Source organism: Phyllobates terribilis, unplaced genomic scaffold, assembly GCF_046119375.1.
Source record: "Phyllobates terribilis strain yellow unplaced genomic scaffold, ASM4611937v1 Scaffold_110__1_contigs__length_5578470, whole genome shotgun sequence".
Classification (NCBI taxonomy): Eukaryota; Metazoa; Chordata; class Amphibia; order Anura; family Dendrobatidae; genus Phyllobates; species Phyllobates terribilis.
Window position 1 is genome coordinate 4294977 of NW_027362870.1, and position 15454 is coordinate 4310430.

The following is a 15454-nucleotide window of genomic DNA, read 5'->3' on the forward strand; positions in this document are numbered from 1 at the left end:
TCACTGGTGATCACTGTATTACCTGTACACTATACACTATGTACAGAGCTCCTGTGTATAATGTCACTGGTGACCACTGTATTACCTGTACACTATATACAGAGCTCCTGTGTATAATGTCACTGGTGACCACTGTATTACCTGTACACTATATACAGAGCTCCTGTGTATAATGTCACTGGTGACCACTGTATTACCTGTACACTATATACAGAGCTCCTGTGTATAATGTCACTGGTGACCACTGTATTACCTGTACACTATATACAGAGCTCCTGTGTATAATGTCACTGGTGATCACTGTATTACCTGTACACTATATACAGAGCTCCTGTGTATAATGTCACTGGTGACCACTGTATTACCTGTACACTATATACAGAGCTCCTGTGTATAATGTCACTGGTGATCACTGTATTACCTGTACACTATACACTATGTACAGAGCTCCTGAGTATAATGTCACTGGTGACCACTGTAATACTTGTACACTATATACAGAGCTCCAGTGTATAATGTCACTGGTGATCACTGTATTACCTGTACACTGACACTATATACAGAGCTCCTGTGTATAATGTCACTGGTGAACCCTGTATTACCTGTACACTGACACTATATACTGAGCTCCAGTGTATAATGTCGCTGGTGGTCACTGTATTACCTGTACACTGTACACTATATACAGAGCTCCTGTGTATAATGTCACTGGTGATCCCTGTATTACCTGTACACTGACACTATATACAGAGCTCCTGTGTATAATGTCGCAGGTGGTAATAACAGTGTTGTTAGTATTGTAGTTTGTATTCATGATCAGTATTGTAGTATTTGGTCACTTTGGGGTGGTAATATGTGGTCTGGTCATGGTGTGGCCGTATTTATTCCTTGCATGTAGTATTCGGTCACTATGTGGTGGTAATATGTGATCTAGTCATGGTGTGGCGATATTTGTCCCTTTTGTATGTGGTATTATTGGTGTTGATATAGTGGACTGTGTTGTGTATGGCAGTCATTTTGTTCTTGCTGATATTAACTAGGAAAAGATTTTTTTCCATTAGGCCACAGCCCCACCATCAGTATTTGGTTAGTATTTTTTCTCAGGAGTCGCTGCCAAAACCAGGAGTGGGTGATAAATGCAGAATTGGTGACTTGTTTCTATTTTACCTTTCCTCTGATTGTTCCTCATCTGGTTTTGGCTCCCACTCCTGAGAAAAAATACTGACCGAATACTGACCAAATACTGATAGTGGGGCCGTGACCTTAGAGATTAAATACCTGGAGCAGAGCATCAGAGATGCACTTACAGGGGTTCTCTGGTGAAAACAAGTAATCACCTCTCCACAGGATCAGTGATAACTTATTGGTTGGCGGGGGTCTGACTGCTGGGACCTGCACCGATCGGCAGAATGTGGAACTTTTCTCCCCATTAGACTGGAGCTCATGTGCGACTCGACCACTGATCCATTCATTCCCTCAGAGGCTGCGAGCGCTGCTCTTTTTTGGAAGCCCCCAAGAGAACGAATGAGGCTGTGGTCAGACGTCCCACCTGTCGCTGCATTTTAAAATGGTGATAAGTGTCCTGTCAGGGATGAAACTTCCCCATTCTTCCGATTGGTGCGTTTTCCAATGTTCGGACCCAAACGATCAATAAGTGATCACCGATCCTGTGGATCCCATGGATCGGTGATAACTTGTTTTAACCAAAGAACCCCTTTGATGCAAACTAACGTAATTGTACATCCCAGTTAGTGTCGCCCAGTAGATGTGCAGGAGCCGCCAGTCAATGCTCCACTATAACAGGGAGAGCGGATAACAGATATTTGCATCTTGCTGTAGGTGGGCCCCTAGAGTCAGTTCTCCCTGTGGGCCCCAGACACCCCAGTCTGACCCTGGAGAGAAACACAAATTGCGGAATATTCTACATCTTTTTCAGGTATTTCATAATTTTGTACTTGAGAGGTCTAAGCAGGACAATAGTGTAGAAGAAGTGTCAGATGGTGACACTGATTCTGACTGTAATGTGGAAAATGAACAAGAAGTAAGACACGTGTCTGTAACTGAAGGTGACCTTGGGTCTGACCAAGAGACGGACATACAGAAACCTGACATGGGAGGAGACATGACTGACATACGAGAAACCGACATACTAGGTGATGTGGGAGGAGACGTGAGTGACGTAGGAGGAGCGGACGTACAAGAGCCACTAAAAATATCAGAGAATTCAGGAATTACCCAGGCTCAACTGCAAATTAAAAGGAGGAAAAATTTGCTGAAATTATACAAAATCATGCCAAAATATGATGTCAAAATCCATGCCTGTAGAAATTCAGAGACATTTGAGAGCTTTTCTGATAAGTTTGATTTATCCAATGAGGAGAGGAATCAATTATTTAAAATATGGATTCCTGTGACATTGTCCAGATGTTACTCTCCTAATGGATGGGAAAATGATTCGGACAGGTTAAGATATTTGATTTATTGTGTCACAAAGGATTTTCCCAACATAGAAGATCTGCAGAAACTAAGGATTGGTAGGAAGGAATGTACATATACATTCATGTCCATATTTGAACGGTTGTACAAAGCTCTCATCAAAAATGGAAAAGTACAACAAATGATAACAACTTTTGTACAAAAATTCAAATTCCTAAATCCAGTTTCCCAAGTTATTGCATCACAAAAAATCATTATTTGAATGTGCGCAGTTGCTGGATTTTGTTAGAAAACATGAAAATTGTGAAAAGAAAATTAATCAAGTTAAATTTATAAAACCAGAAAAGGTAAAATCTTACCAAAAGCCAATATCAAACTCTCCTAGACTGAGTCATCCCCAAAGATTTCATATCTGTTATAAGCCATATCAGATAATTCAAAACTCCATATCTCCACAGAAAGTTAAAAATGCAAAGCTGTGACTTCTCCCTGGAAAGGAAAATGGCTGAAACTGATGGACAGAGTCAGGTGAGACGACCAGCTCACAGTGACGTCATGGAATGTGGACAGAAGGACAGACAGTTCTCTGAGGTATTGAAGGATAGAAAAATGTCTTTCCTAAATAGGGCGTTCCTGGAGATATTTGAGAGAGACAGAAGATTTGGTTTAGGGAGTGGCTAAGGAAAAACTGTAATTATAATGTAGCATAGAAGTGTTACAATGTCTCAATATTTATTTATAATCTTATACAGTAAAATTGTAGTTACATAGTTTCTAATAGTTCATATATATATATATATATATATATATATATATATATATGACGCGCCCCTGGGCCTGCTGTGTCGCGCAGCGTCTTGCGCACGGGGCTTACCCGGAACCGGATCAGATGAGGGTTGTAGTCTCCGAGTGGCGGGGACCCGATCCGTGCCCAGGGAGTCAAACTCAGTGTGTGGCAGTCTTGATAGATGTTATTTGAGTGTCGACTACGCCACCCGTTGATTTGCAGCTATGGAGCTGCCGCTGCAGGGCAGACCGCTGAGGCCGGTGTAGAATTGTGCAGCGTGATAGTATAACCCCCAACGGGAGGGGTATGGCCTCAGGGCAGCCGACGTGGAAGATGGGGGTAGCAGGAACCACTCAGAGACGGTGCGGTGTAATTCAGGGTCTTTACTGGTAACAACGATAGACCCTCCCGGAGTACTTGCTAGCGATTGGGGCCTGGTCAGTCCTTGAGCAGATGGGATCTCCCCTGGCCAGGCGGAGTTGTAGGCCTCCCAAACTGACTGTACTCTTCTGGCTACCTTGCTAGAAGCGGATATAAGTAGCCCACGTCCCTGAGTGTACCGTGTGGTGCTCACCCGTATGGCCGGTGACTCGGGGCCTTCTAATAGCTTCCGCTCCACGATGGCGGTGCTGGTCCCACGCGTGTGACCGTGCCTTCGGGTTTCTGGGCCTGAGGACCTGAAATCCCCTGCCGGTCGGCTTCTGCTGCTGGGTAAGAGTTAGTCCCCACAGCCTCGGACGCCGGGTCCGGTAAGAAAGCTTCTCAGTCAGGGCGAGCTCTGCAGCTGCCAGCCCCTGACTCGTAGTAGTATTGCTCCCACTGAGCTTCTGCTGTTTCTTCCTATGACTGTTTCTCGTCTCTACTTCTTCTCTACTCCCTAACCCTGCCTCAGCCCTAGGTTTATCTAGGGGAAGTTCTTCCCCTCCCAAGACTGGGCAGGAGGTGTGGCATGCACAGGATCCCTGACCAAAGGACCTCCCACCTGCTCTCAGACATAACATTACATTACTGTGGGAAACCAGACCCCTGGGGTGCCACATTCCCCCCTAGTGAAATTTAGTACTCCGGGACTAAACATATTTTAGAAAAACATAAGATATAACAACAATAACAGTACAATAAGAAGAAACACATAAAGGTGGTCACGGCATGTCCGTAACCGGGTGCAGTCTTTGAAGAAAAGCAAGGTGTCCATTTCACCAAAACAGGGAGACGTAACCAGGTAGGGGTTTGTCCTGCCCCGAGTCCTTAACAGTCTTTAGTCCATCCTGGGTTACGCTCCAACTATGTACAAGGGATTCCCGGTAAATCCACCAAGGACTCCTACAAATAACTAGAAACACAAAATTATACACAAGCAACAATACACAGGTAACCACAAATAAAACAATTTATACACTTCAAATCCTCCAACGTGCGGGTAACTGGCCCCTAGTGGCCCTAGTGGACCTACGGAGCTGACTGTCTAGCCCTGAACTACAGAGTGTAGGAGCTGTCAAGGGTAAACTGGGCAGCTGTCTACCGGCTCTTTGGCTCACTAGGGATATGGCAGGCTCACTGCAAGCAGAGGGTTGATCCTCCTGGTCTGCTGGTGTGGGGTCTTCTGCCTCCTGGACCGGCTGTTCTTCCAGCTCTACCTGTTGCTCCGTAGGTGCTTGGGATGCTGGTTGGAGGAAGGTGAGTACGGGTACCACAACTGCACCATTGACTTGAGTCCAAGACCGAGGGAAGTCCCCGAGCACAGTACTAACCATATCTTCCCTTTCCTCTACGGGTCGATGGTCTTCTTGTTCCTCTTCAGGGTTCCTCAGTTGTTCGGGACACTTTTTCAGGTGGTCCCGGGATACAATGGCTGTGGTTTCCCCTCCGTCTTTACTGATGGTACAAACCTTCGGGTTCTCGTGGCTTGAGGGCAGTACGGTGTACGGGTCCTTCTCCCACTGGTCGTCCAACTTGTGGAGCCGTCTCTTCCTCTTCAAGACCTGCTCTCCGGGTACCAGGGGAACAGCGGGAGCATACTGGTTGTAAGTTTTCTCTTGTCTTTCCCTAGCCTGACAGAGACTTTGCTCCACGCTCTCCTGTACTCTCCGGTACTGCTGCTGCCTCTCTGTGTCCCAGTCTGCTTCTGGTGAAGTGTCCTCGGGTGTCAGGACTCCCATTTCCAGGTCAACAGGTAACTTACCAGGTCTTGCCCTCATTAGGTAAGCCGGGGTACAGTTGGTGGAACCTACCGGGATGTGGTTGTATAGGTCCACCAGATCGGGCAGCTTCTCAGGCCACAGACTGCGTTCTTCCAGGGGCAACGTTTTCAGAAGATCCATTACCACCTGGTTCATTTTCTCACAAAGTCCATTAGTTTGCGGATGATAGGGTGTCGTCCTTATCTTCCGGCAGCCATACAGAGTGCAGAATTCTTGGAAGACCTCCGCTTCAAAGGCAGGTCCCTGGTCTGTCAACACTTGGTCCGGGTACCCGTGTGGACGGCAGAAATGCTGCTGGAAGGCTCTCGCTGCTGTTCGAGCTGTTAAGTCCTTGACGGGGACGACAACCAAGAACCGGGAGTAGTGATCCACGATGGTTAGTGCGTAGACGTAGCCACTTCTGCTTGGGGTCAGTTTTACATGATCCAAGGCTACCAGTTCCAACGGCTGCCGGGTGACGATGGACTGCAGGGGAGTCTTCTGGCTGGCACGGTCCTTTCTTCTTAGGTTGCACGGGCCACAGTCTCTGCACCACTTCTCAATGGTTCCCCTCATGCCTACCCAGTGGAATCGCTCGCGCAGCAGGAACTCCAGCTTCTTCCACCCGAAGTGTCCAGCTCCGTCGTGGTATGCCTCCATCACCATGGCTGCGTCTCTTCGTGGCACCACTACTTGCCAGAGTAGTTCATGCGTCCGGGAGTTAACCATTCTGCGGCACAACTTCCCCTTGTAGAGGAACAGTCGACTCCTCTCTGCCCATAGTTGTTTGGCTTCCTCCGGAGCGTCTGGTTCAAGGCAAGCCTCCGGGCGAGTCAGCATCTCCTTCACCAGTCGGACGGCAGGGTCGCTGTCTTGCGTTTCCGCCCAATTGTAGTGAGGTAAGGGGTTCAACGTAGCAGCCTGCTTACTCCTTACCCGGTGGGAATACTGGATAGTCCCATGACGGTGGAACGCAGGGAGTTCAACTTCTTCCAGTTCCTCCGGATCTTCTCCTTCGTCCGGCAGGTTGGGCATCCTGGACAGGGCGTCCGCGTTGGTATTGGAGCGTCCGGCCCGGTATTTGATTGTGAACTCGTAGTTGGACAGACGGGCCATCCACCTCTGCTCCAGGGCACCGAGTCTTGCCGTGTCCAGGTGTGTCAACGGGTTGTTATCCGTGTACACGGTGAACCGGGAAGAAGCGAGGTAATGCTTAAAGCGCTCGGTGACTGCCCATACTACAGCCAGGAACTCTAGCTTAAATGAGCTGTAATTCTCGGGGTTCCTTTCGGTGGGTCGCAGCTTTCGGCTGGCGTAGGCGATTACTCGTTCCTTCCCCTGCTGGATCTGGGACAGTACGGCTCCTAGCCCGATGTTACTGGCGTCGGTGTAGAGGATAAAGGGCTGGCTATAATCCGGGTACGCCAGGATTTCGTCCCCCGTGAGGGCCATCTTCAGCTGGCGGAAGGACTCTTCTTCCAGCTCCTCCCATTTGAAGGGCGGCTTCTGGTTCTTGGCCTTCCGGGACTGGCCTATCAGGAGGTCCTGCATAGGTGCTGCCTTTTTGGTGAAACCGGGAATAAACCTTCGGTAGTAGCCTACCAACCCGAGGAACTGCCGCACTTCTTTTACGCTGGAGGGGCTTGGCCATTCCTTAATTGCGGTGATCTTATCAGGGTCGGGAGCCACTCCGTCAGCGCTCACCACGTGCCCCAGGTACTGCACCTTTGGTTTCAGGAGGTGACACTTGGAGGGTTTCACCTTTAGGCCGTAACTCGCCAGAGCTTCGAACACTTCCGCCAGGTGTTTCAGGTGGTCCTCATACGTCTTGGAATATACGATGACATCGTCCAGGTACAACAGGACCGTCTCGAAGTTTCTGTGGCCCAGACAACACTCCATTAGTCGTTGGAAGGTTCCTGGTGCGTTGCAGAGTCCGAACGGCATGCAGGTGAACTCGCTAAGTCCCATCGGGGTGGTGAATGCGGTCTTCTCCCGGTCCGCCTCTGCTACAGGAACCTGCCAGTACCCGCTAGTGAGATCCAAGGTAGAGAAGAAGTTAGCAGATCTTAAAGCAGCCAATGACTCCTCTATCCTTGGTAAGGGGTACGCATCCTTGTGTGTGATACGGTTGATTTTCCGGTAATCTACACACATCCTCATGGTGTTGTCTTTTTTTCTGACTAAGACTAGTGGAGCTGCCCAGGGGCTACAGCTATCCCTGATCACCCCAGCCTCCTTCATGTCTCTAAGCATCCCCTTGGCGTGTTGGTAGTGTGCAGGGGGTACGGGTCGATACCTCTCTTTTATGGGAGGATGGTCTCCCGTGGGGATGTGGTGTTCTACCCCCTTGACTCGCCCGAAGTCTAACGGGTGTTTACTAAACACTCTCTCGTACTCTTGAACCACCCGATAGACTCCCTGTTTCTGATGTGAGGGAGTGGAGTCAGTACCCAAATGTAGTTGCTGACACCAGTCCTCCATTGTTTTCTTAGAGCCGTTACCTTCCTCCGGGTGAGATGGAGGCAAGGGTTCCACAGATTGTATAGCATTTTGGTTAATGGTATATAATTTGGCTAGCGTGGCATACCGGGGCAGGTACACTTCCCTCTTCCCGATATTGATTATGCGAACGGGCACCCTCCCATGGCGTACATCAACCACCCCCCGTGCTGTCAAAATGGTGGGCCTACTGTCTGAGTAAACTGGTTCTACCATTGCCTGGTAATCTCTACCTCTCAGACCAATAGCTGCCCGGCACCAAATCATCATTTCACTTTTTGGGGGCATGGCAATAGGAAAAGGGTCACACATTCTTACGCCACCAATCTCACCGCCGGAGAGTTCCACCTGTTGCCGTCGCATCAGTGCCCGGATCTCTTTCTGGAGCACCCGCTGCTCGCCGGAGCTGGCGTTCTTGGCAACCTGCTGTAAAAGGAAAATCACCTCTGCAAGACAATTTTCAATTACATTAGTTCCTAGCGTTATCTTTGGGTGACTCTCGTGTTTGTCAATGTCTACAATAATCAGTCCCTGTGCTGCTAGTTCGACTCTACCAATTTTAATGGTCGCCTCTTTAAATCCGATCTGTGGCACGGGCTGACCATTGCTGGCGATGATACTCAAGTCGTCGTCAGGGTAGCGGGTTATATCCGAGTCATTCCAGTACTGCTTGAAGAGCACGTACGGGATGGTGGTGACCTGTGACCCGGTGTCCAGTAGGGCACTCATAGGGATGCCATCCAGTACCACAGGCAAGACTGGACGTCCTCCGACATATTTGTCGCGCCAGTTCGATGGGCCTGGTGATCTTTTTCCTGGGGGTTGGCCCTCTACCCCCAGGTTGTGCCAGTTTAAAGGACAGTACCTTGCCATATGTCCGGGTTGATTGCAGCGGCGGCAGATGGGTCGTCCGTCCTCGTTGTACCGGTCACTGGGTCTTCCTCTGGCCGGTGGGGTCCTCCTTGGTCGACGCCACGGGATGTTCTCCGGTCCGGATGCCAGCTGGATCTTCCCTGGAGTGGAAGCCTGTAAAGACTGCACAGTTCGGGTTAACGCAGCAACGCTTTTAGCTAGCTCTTGGACCTGATGGTGCAGGTCTGGAGCCGGGTCATTGTTCAAAGCCTGCGCATCAGCCCCTACAGGCCCTGCCGACAAGGGCGCCGCCTCCTGGTGGTTAGTGATAGCTGGGCGCCTGTGGGTCACAACGCCATCCGGTGCCAGTTCTCGGAGCACCCGGATGGCTCTGTCCTTGAACTGTGCAAATCCCAGATGAGGGTCCTGTAGGGCCATTGCCCGCAACTGGGTTCGGTGGGCATTGCAATATAAACCCTCTATAAATTGTTCAGTCAACAGCCTGTCCTCGTCTCCCACGCCGTCAGGGTCGGTCTGCTTAACGGCTCTCAGGGCCTCTTGTAGGTTCAGGGCATAGTCCCTTATACTCTCATGGGCCCGCTGTTTGCACCCGTAGAATCTAAGCTTGATCTCGGCTGAGGTGCGGGTATCAAAGGTGTCCCTCAGCCGGGTTAGTATCCCTGCGACAGTCCTCCCCCCAGGTGGCCAGGACTTTACCTCCCTTCGGGCTGCTCCGGTTAATTGGGCCACCAGGATGCTCACTTTTTGCTCCTCTGTGAGGGGGTACACCTGGAAGAGGCTATCCAGCCTTTCTCTAAAGTCCTGCAGGGTATGTGACTCCCCTGAGTACTGGGGTAGCCAGGCTGCCCCCGGGATATAGGGCATGGTAAAAGGCATGACCGCGACAGCGGTGGCGCTGGCGGGGGTTGAAGCAGTGAAGCTCTCCTCCGTATCCGACATCCTTCTCCCCCCTAGTGGACCGTGGCCTACCTTGCGATGATCCTCTTCCGTAGGCCGCGGCTCCGCAGTGGATCGTCAGGGTTGAGGACCTTCCGTCGCGCTCCGGTGACGTCGGCGTCTGCTGGGCTCCTTCCAGGACCTTACGCAACGTCCGGACGTGAGGCGGGGCTTCAGTTCTCGCGGGCTTTTCGGAGTCCACGCCCCTCTTCTTCCCGCGCGGCGTCCTCAAGATGGCGTCCAACGGCGGGAAAACTCCACGGATGGCGGGAAGAAGGCTGAAGATGGTGCCGGATGGAGGGAATCTTCACAGATGGCGGGAAGGAGGCTGAAAATGGCGCCGGATGGCGGGAATCTTCACCGATGGCGGGAAAACTTCACGGATGGTAAGTTTTAAAAGTCTCTTTTTCAGGCACGCAGTACCCGGTGGTTGCGGGCACGAAATCCTGCCGACTACGCCAAAGTTGACGCGCCCCTGGGCCTGCTGTGTCGCGCAGCGTCTCGCGCACGGGGCTTACCCGGAACCGGATCAGATGAGGGTTGTAGTCTCCGAGTGGCGGGGACCCGATCCGTGCCCAGGGAGTCAAACTCAGTGTGTGGCAGTCTTGATAGATGTTATTTGAGTGTCGACTACGCCACCCGTTGATTTGCAGCTATGGAGCTGCCGCTGCAGGGCAGACCGCTGAGGCCGGTGTAGAATTGTGCAGCGTGATAGTATAACCCCCAACGGGAGGGGTATGGCCTCAGGGCAGCCGACGTGGAAGATGGGGGTAGCAGGAACCACTCAGAGACGGTGCGGTGTAATTCAGGGTCTTTACTGGTAACAACGATAGACCCTCCCGGAGTACTTGCTAGCGATTGGGGCCTGGTCAGTCCTTGAGCAGATGGGATCTCCCCTGGCCAGGCGGAGTTGTAGGCCTCCCAAACTGACTGTACTCTTCTGGCTACCTTGCTAGAAGCGGATATAAGTAGCCCACGTCCCTGAGTGTACCGTGTGGTGCTCACCCGTATGGCCGGTGACTCGGGGCCTTCTAATGGCTTCCGCTCCACGATGGCGGTGCTGGTCCCACGCGTGTGACCGTGCCTTCGGGTTTCTGAGCCTGAGGACCTGAAATCCCCTCCCGGTCGGCTTCTGCTGCTGGGTAAGAGTTAGTCCCCACAGCCTCGGACGCCGGGTCCGGTAAGAAAGCTTCTCAGTCAGGGCGAGCTCTGCAGCTGCCAGCCCCTGACTCGTAGTAGTATTGCTCCCACTGAGCTTCTGCTGTTTCTTCCTATGACTGTTTCTCGTCTCTACTTCTTCTCTACTCCCTAACCCTGCCTCAGCCCTAGGTTTATCTAGGGGAAGTTCTTCCCCTCCCAAGACTGGGCAGGAGGTGTGGCATGCACAGGATCCCTGACCAAAGGACCTCCCACCTGCTCTCAGACATAACACTACATTACTGTGGGAAACCAGACCCCTGGGGTGCCACATATATACACACACTTGTCTAAGTAGAGATTGTGTATAATTGAATATATATATATATTTATAGTAATAATTAAAAAAAATATATTAATAAATTAGAATTTCACATAAATTAAAATAGCAATATTTTGAATTACATTAGAACCAACCAATATATGTATAAGATATTTAAATAATTCTGTTTCTGTATGAATTTGATATTTAATTTTATTTTCTTATATTTCCTTAGAGGTTTCATTCCAAAGCAGGATTTGATCAAACAACTCTAAAATGGATTTATTTCTTTATTCACACAGGAAGTGAAAAAATTGCATGATTTTATGTGTATAACATTTTAAAATAATAACAATATATCTAGTTCAACTATAATATATATGTAATACTTATTAATTCTTTTGTGTTGCTAATATTTTCTGTGCATGAAGTGTTCGTTATAACAAGTAGCTTTACAGCATGACGTGTGACAGCTGCGGCCTTTGAACTTTGAGCTAATAGTATAGGATCCCATTCATTCTATTTTCAGCTGATGTAACTTAAAACCTGGCAGCCAGTGAAAAAAGAATCTAAGTCAAGAGTTTTTTCAAGTGTCTGAAATTTCAGTGACTTACTCTCATATTATATAATATGTACTTGGGGAATATTCAAAGAAATATTAAGATATTAACCACTTCGCGCCAGAGCCTGTTTTTGCCTTCGTGACCGGGCCAATTTTTTCAATTCTGACCACTGTCACTTTATGAAGTAATTACCCTGGAACGCTTCAACGTATTCCCCTGATTCTGAGATTGTTTTTTCGTGACATATTGTACTTCATGATAGTGGTAAAATTTCTTCGATATCACTTGCGTTTATTTGTGAAAAAATCAGAAATTTGGCGAAAATTTTGAAAATTTTGCAATTTTCAAACTTTGAATTTTCATGCCCTTAAATCAGAGAGATATGTCACACAAAATAGTTAATAAATAACATTTTCCACATGTCTACTTTACATCAGCACAATTTTGGAACCCAAATTTTTTTTTGTTAGGGAGCTATAAGGGTTAAAAGTTGACCAGCGATTTCTCATTTTTCCAACAAAATTTACAAAACCATTTTTTTAGGGACCACATCACATTTGAAGTCACTTTGAGGGGTCTTTATGACAGAAAATACCCAAAAGTGACACCATTCTAAAAACTGCACCCCTCAAGGTGCTCAAAACCACATTCAAGAACTTTATTAACCCTTCAGGTGATTCACAGGAATTTTTGGAATGTGGAAGAAAAAAATTAACATTTAACTTTTTTCACAAAAATGTTACTTTAGACCCAATTTTTTTATTTTCACAGGGGTAACATGAAAAAATGGACCCCAAATTTTTTTGTGCAATTTCTCTTGAGCGTGCTGATACCCCATATGTGAGGGAAAACCACTGTTTGGGCGCACGGCAGGGTTCGGAAGGGAAGGAGCGCCATTAGACTTTTTGAATGTAAAATTTGTCTGAATAATTAGCGGACGCCATGTTGCGTTTGGAGAGCTAGACCCCTTAGGGAACTTATCTAGATGTGTGGTGAGCACCTTGAACCCCAAGGTGCTTCACAGAAGTTTATAATATTGAGCTGTAAAAATAAAATTTTCACATTTTTCCCACAAAACCGTTTTTCATCCCTTAATTTTGCATTATCATAAGGGTAATAGGATAAATTGCACCATGAAGTTTGTTGTGCAATTTCTCCTGAACACGCCGATACCCCATATGTGGAGGCAAATTACTGTTTGGGCACATGGCAGGGTTTGAAAGGGAAGGAGCGCCATTTGACTTTTTGAATGTAAAATTTGTTTGAATAATTAGTGGACGCCATGTCACATTTGGGGAGCCCCTAATGTGCCTAAACAGTGGAAACCCCCCACAAGTGCCACCATTTTGGAAACTAGACCCCTTAGGGAACTTATCTAGATGTGTGGTGAGCACCTTGCACCCCCAGCTGCTTCACAGAAGTTTATAATATTGAGCCGTAAAAATAAAATTTTCACATTTTTCCCATAAAAAATGTTTTTCATTCCCTAATTTTGCATTATCATAAGGGTAACAGGATAAATTGCACCATGAAATTTGTTGTACAATTTCTCCTGAGTACGCCGATACCCCATATGTGGGGGAAAACCACTGCTTTGGTGTACGGCAGGGTTCGGAAGAGAAAGGAGCGCTATGTTGGCTGGGATAGGCAGCAGACACCATGTCACATTTGAAGAGTCGCTGACATGCCAAAACAGCAGAAACCCCCACAAGTGACCCCATTTTGTAAACTACACCTCTCAAGGAATTCATCTAGGGAAGTAGTGAGCATTTTTTAATTTTTAAATTTATACCATTGGGCAGTGAAAAAAGAATAATTATATTTTTACCACAAAAAAATGTTTTACCCTCAGAATTTACATTTTCACACAGGGCAATGGGTAAAAATGGTGCCGAAATGTGTCACACAATTTCTTCTAAAAGTGTCAATACCCCATATGTGGCTGTATCGTACCGCTCAGCCATACGGCGAGATCTGGGGGGGACGGAGCGCTATTTGACAATTGGAGAACAAATTATTGTAGAATAGGCATTTGGATTTGGGAGCACAAAATTTTCTGAATTTCTTTTGGGGGGCAAGGACCATTTTGCTTTTCCAGAGCCTTTCTGCTGCCAGTAACTTGGAAGTCCCTTATATTTTTAACAGATGATGGACCTGAGTGGGGACTAGCTTTTTTTGAGGACTGAGTTGAAGCTTTTATTGGGAACATTTTACGTAACATTTATCCGGCGCTCTAGGCTGAGCACTTACATCGGGGTTTCCATCTAATTTTCCAAGTGATGTAATTCAGATGAAACCCCTGCAGGATCTATTAACTGTAATGAGGCAGCAGAGTTACTCTGGACTCCGTCTGGCCTCTGTTTAGTGGTGTCCTTTTTTTCAGAAGTGCACAAAACTGTGGCCAACCGCACTTTTATGCACGCCTAAAACAAATGACACCGTGGGATCCCAGGCTAGACGGCATCCACAGTGGCCTATATCTGCCTCATTACAGGGAATCTTCCATCATGGGTTCTGGCTGAATCACGTATTTCAGAGATTTACACGGAAACTCTGGTGTAAGTGCTCAGCGCAGAGCACAGGATAAATGTGAGCAGAGCCTTACTGGGATCTTTGGGAGACATAATAAACAAATCAGTAGCAGGTGAATAATATTTGTTTTATTTATTTTTTATGCCGTTCCTAGTGTGATATAACTGATTAGATTACTTTATTCTTCGGGTCGGTGCGATTACAGAGATACCAGATTTATATCGGGTTTTTATGACTGACAGCTGTCACACACTAAAATACGCTTTTTTTGCATCACCATATTTTGAGAGCTATAATTTTTCCATATTTCGGCCGATAGAGTCATGTGATGGCTTGTTTTTTGCGGGACGAGTTGAAATTTTTATTGGAACCATTTTTGGGCACGTGACATTTTTTGATCGCTTTCTATTCCGTTTTTGGGAGGTAAAGTTAACAAAAACAAACACTTCAGGAATTGTTTTTTGAGTTTTTTTTTATGCCGTTCTGCGTGTGGTAAAAGTGATCAGGCAGCGTTATTCTTCGGGTCAGTACGTTTACAGCGATACTACACTTACTGTATTTTTTTCATGTTTTGGCGCTTTTACACAATAAAACAATTTTATAGAAAAAAATATATTTTTTTTGCATTGCTTTATTCTGAGCGCTATAACTTTTTTATTTTTTGGCTGATGGAGCTGTATGGTGGCTTTTTTTGCGGAACAAGATGACGTTTTCAGTGGTACCATTTTTATTTCTATTCTGCTTTTTGATCGCATTTTTTTCCACTTTTTGTTTGGTGATATGATGAAAAAGCATATTTTTTTGCTTCGTTTTTTATTTATTTTTATTACGGTGTGCACAGAAGGAGTTAATTAGTGTGACAGTTTTATAGCTCGGGTTGTTTCGGACGCGGCGATACCAAATATGTGTACTTTTTTTGGTTTTGTAATAATTTACGGATTTATTGGTTTAATATTTTATTTATTTATTTTTATTTATTTTGTGATTTTTTTTTTAATAGTTTAAAAACTTTTTTTTTACATTTTTACTTAGTCCCTGTATGGGACATTAATTTTTATTTTTCTGATCACTGATCTCATGTAATGTAATAGACATATATTACATTACATTACATGAGATCTTCCCTGACTGTTTCAGTCAGAGTCTCCTGTCTGACTTCAGCTACATACAGGCTGAAGTCAGACAG